The following is a 5039-nucleotide window of genomic DNA, read 5'->3' as shown; positions in this document are numbered from 1 at the left end:
TGTATGTTTTGGTGATCAACTTGCGGGTTCCGCCCATGAACCTATGCATAAGGGTTGGCACACGTTTTCGTCTTGACTCTCCGGTAGAAACTTTGGGGCACTCTTTAAAGTACTTTGTGTTGGTTGAATAGATGAATCTGAGATTGTGTGATGCATATCGTATAATCATACCCACAGATACCTGAGGTGACAATGGAGTATCTAGGTGACATTAGGGTTTTGGTTGATTTGTGTCTTAAGGTGTTATTCTAGTATGAACTCTATGATAGATTGAACGGGAAGAATAGCTTCATGTTATTTTACTACGGACTCTTGAATAGATAGATCAAAAAGGATAACTTTGAGGTGGTTTCGTACCCTACCATAATCTCTTTGTTTGTTCTCCGATATTAGTTGCTTTGGAGTGACTCTTTGTTGCATGTTGAGGGATAGTTATATGATCCAATTATGTTATTATTGTTGAGAGAACTTGCACTAGTGAAAGTATGAACCTTAGGCCTTGTTTCCTACCATTGCAATGCCGTTTACACTCACTTTTATCACTTGTTATCTTGCTGTTTTTATAATTTCAGATTACAAATACCTTTACCTACTATCCATATTGCACTTGTATCACCATCTCTTCGCCAAACTAGTGCACCTATACAATTTACCATTGTATTGGGTGTGTTGGGGACACAAGAGACTCTTTGTTATTTGGTTGCAGGGTTGTTTGAGAGAGACCATATTCATCCTACGCCTCCCACGGATTGATAAACCTTAGGTCATCCACTTGAGGGAAATTTGCTACTGTCCTACAAACCTGTGCACTTCGAGGCCCAACAACGTCTACAAGAAGAAGGTTGTGTAGTAGACATCACCGACATCACCACACGGTACGGCATACCACACAGCATCATCACCGACAACGGCACAAACTTCGCCAAGGGAGCCTTGGCCCGTTTCTGCGTGACGCAGGGCATCCGACTGGACCTAGCGACTGTTGCCCACCCGCAGTCAAACGGCCAAGTAGAGCGAGCAAACGGCCTTATTTTGTCCGGCATCAAGCCCCGACTGGTCGAGCCTCTAGAGCGTTCGGCCGGCTGCTGGCTCGAGGAGCTGCCGACCGTCCTCTGGAGCTTGCGTACAACTCCGAACAAGTCAACCGGCTTCATGCCCTTCTTCCTCGTCTACGACGCCGAAGCCGTCATCCCGATGGACATAGAATTCGACTCCCCTCGAGTCACCATGTACACCAAGGAGGAGGCCAAATAAGCACGAGAGGACGACGTCGACTTGCTGGAAGAAGGTCGGCTATTGGCACTCGGCCGGTCTGCCATCTACCAGCAGAGTCTTCGCCGATACTACAATTGCAAGGTCAAGCCAAGATCATTCCAAGAGGGAGACCTTGTGCTCCGACTGATCCAGCGAACAGCCGGCCAGCACAAGCTCTTGGCGCCTTGGGAAGGCCCATTCATCATCAGCAGAGTGCTGGAGAAGGATTCGTACTTTCTGATCGACGCTCAGAATCCCAGAGCACACAAAACAGACGACTCAAGCAAGGAGACGGAGAGGCCATGGAATGCTAACCTCCTCCAAAGATTTTATAGTTAAAAGCAGTATGTACCATGCTACCTTTTGTATTAAGTACGAAGACTCTGGGTCCCCCGAGAAGAACCCGGGGACTACCCTCTTTTATCTATATGATAAGAATTATGCCCACAAATGTGTTATTTAATTATTCCGCCTGGCACCGGGCCCGACTAGTCGGCCCGGGGGCTCGCCGCCTTCTACTGTGTGCCGCCTCCTGCAGTCGGACAAGTAGTATGTCGGCACCAGCAAACTTCTCCTGTCAGAAGCCGCAGCTTGCAGAGCGACTGAACGGCCGACAGGAGTTGCAAGAAAGGTGCCCATGCGAAAAAACGGCTAAGGAAAAAAGGCGCACATAGCTGAAGCCGGCATCCCGCCTACTCGACCGGCTGCTGAGCAGTCGGCTGACCGGCTCCTACTTTCCTTGACAACGCTCTAGCCGGCTAAGTACTTGCCCTCCCAAAAGTAGCTAAAAGCACTTGGCCCAGCCGCAGTCCGCAGAGCGGCTGTTCGACTGTCCAAGGGATAGCTAAGGGAGGGCGGCAAGGAAAAAAGGCAAAGGGCAGGAAGTAAGAAAAGCTAGAAGTCGGCACTTAAAGCATATTTACATAGCAAGAGGCCCCTGGGCCAGCATTCAACAAAGTTTGAAATACAGCCCGCGGGTGGAATTGTGCAAATTTAACAAGTTTTGTCGAGAACAATTAAAACAGAAAGTAAATGCAATGGCCTAAGGAGCGGCAGAGGGCTCTGGCGGGGCGGTCGAGTCGGTAGCTCCGGTGGGGGCAGCGGATGGCTGGATGACGGAGTTGTCGGCGCCGGCGGGTGGAGCGGACGGCTTGTTGGTCTCCATCTGGTCGCCTTCGGCAGTGGTCAGCGCACCCAAGAGTGGGTCGTTGCTCGAGGCACGGTCAGGCTGGGGCTGGCCGTCCCCTTCGACCTCCGGCGCGTCCTCTTTGTTGTCCTCGTCCTCCGTTTCCTCCCCTTCATTGCTGGAGTCGATCACCTCGACCGAGTCCTCGTCGTCTTCAGGGTTCAACCCAAAGAACTCCGACGGTACCTCGGCACCATCTTTAGCCAGCTCGGGGATGAAGGCACTGGTGTCGGTTTACTTGGCGATCGCCGCCGCCCGCTTGACAAGCTCGCCCTCAACCGCCACCAGCTCCTTGATGTCTACTACACAACCTTCTTCTTGTAGACGTTGTTGGGCCTGCAAGTGCACAGGTTTGTAGGACAATAGCAAATTTCCCTCAAGTGGATGACCTAAGGTTTATCAATCCGTAGGAGGCATAGGATGAAGATGGTCTCTCTCAAACAACCCTGCAACCAAATAACAAAGAGTCTCTTGTGTCCCCAACACACCCAATACAATGGTAAATTGTATAGGTGCACTAGTTTGGCGAAGAGATGGTGATACAAGTGCAAAATAGATAGTAGATAAAGGTTTTTGTAATCTGAAATAATAAAAACAGCAAGGTAACTAATGATAAAAGTGAGCGTAAACGGTATTGCAATGATAGGAAACAAGGCCTAGGGTTCATACTTTCACTAGTGCAAGTTCTCTCAACAATAATAACATAGATAGATCATGTAACAATCCCTCAACATGCAACAAAGAGTCACTCCAAAGACACTAATAGCAGAGAACAAACGAAGAGATTATGGTAGGGTACAAAACCACCTCAAAGTTATTCTTTCGGATCAATCTATTCAAGAGTTCGTACTAGAATAACACCTTAAGACACAAATCAACCAAAACCCTAATGTCACCTAGATACTCCATTGTCACCTCAAGTATCCGTGGGCATGATTATATGATATGCATCACACAATCTCAGAATCATCTATTCAACCAACACAAAGTACTTCAAAGAGTGCCCCAAAGTTTCTACCGGAGAGTCAAGAACGTGTGCCAACCCCTATGCATAGGTTCATGGGCGGAACCCGCAAGTTGGTCACCAAAACATACATCAAGAGGCACATGATATCCCATTGTCACTGCAGATAAGCACGGCAAGACATACATCAAGTGTTCTCATAAAAGACTCAATCCGATAAGATAACTTCAAAGGGGAAACTCAATTCATCACAAGAGGGTAGAGGGGGAGAAACATCATAAGATCCAACTACAATAGCAAAGCTTGGGATACATCAAGATCGTGACATAGAGGGAACATGAGAGAGAACACGAGAGAGAGAGAGAGAGAGATCAAACATATAGCTACTAGTACATACCCTCAGCCCCGAGGGTGAACTACTCCCTCCTTGTCATGGAGAGCGCCGGGATGATGAAGATGGCCACCGGTGATGGATCCCCCCTCTGGCAGGGTGCCAGGAAGGGCTCCCGAGAGGTTTTTGGTGGCTACAGAGGCTTGCGGCGGCGGAACTCCCGATTTATCTTCTCTGTGGATGTTTTTAGGGTACGTGGGACTATATAGGCGAAAGAAGTCGGTCGGGGGGGTGCTCGAGGGGTCCACAAGACAGGGGGCGCGCCCTACAGGGGGGGGGCGCCCTCCTATCTGGTGGGCTCCTCGAGGATCTTCTGACTCCCTCTTCAAGCCCCCAGGATGATAATCTTCCAAAAAATCACGATGACGAAGGTTTCATTCCGTTTGGACTCTGTTTGATATTCCTTTTCTTCGAAATACTGAAACAGGCAATAAAACAGCAATATGGGCTGGGCCTCTGGTTAATAGGTTAGTCCCAAAAGTAATATAAAAGTGTATAATAAAGCCCATAATCATTCAAAACAGATAGTAATATATCATGAATGCTTCATATATTATAGATACGTTGGAGACGTATCAGCATCCCCAAGCTTAATTCCTACTCGTCCTCGAGTAGGTAAATGATAAAAGAAAGAATTTATGAAGTGTGAATGCTAGAGGTGCACAAGTTTGATCAATGATAATTTCAATCACCTTTTCTATCATGATAATATGTCATAACAGTAGTTCATCTCATAAAACTGTTTATAATCAAGTAACAAGCAATTCACATGTTAAAGCATAGACCATAAACTTTCTTGAAAACTAGCAAACTTCATTCTTAGTCCTCAAACAATTGCAATTCATCTTACTTTCAGGAAGAGTCTATGTCAGAGCTTTGATTTAGCAAATTTCACATACTCAACTATCATATAGTCTTCTACAATTGCTAACACTCACGCAATACTTGTGGTTATGAAGTTTTAATCAGACACAGAGAAAGATTGGGGCTTATAATGTTGCCTCCAAACGTATTCACCTTTGGGTGATGTCAACAATAATAGTTCATGCTAACGTACATCCAATTGGATATATATATATATATATATATATATATATATATATATATATATCAGGATCACCCCACCATGAAGTGCTTGCCAAAGGATAAAATGAAAAAGGGAAAGGTGAAGATCACCTTGACTCTTGCATAAAGTAAAAGATAGGCCCTTCGCAGAGGGAAGCAGGGATTTGCAGAGGTGCCAG

Source organism: Triticum aestivum, chromosome 3B, assembly GCF_018294505.1.
Source record: "Triticum aestivum cultivar Chinese Spring chromosome 3B, IWGSC CS RefSeq v2.1, whole genome shotgun sequence".
In the NCBI taxonomy this organism is placed as follows: domain Eukaryota; kingdom Viridiplantae; phylum Streptophyta; class Magnoliopsida; order Poales; family Poaceae; genus Triticum; species Triticum aestivum.
This window is presented reverse-complemented; position numbering follows the sequence as displayed.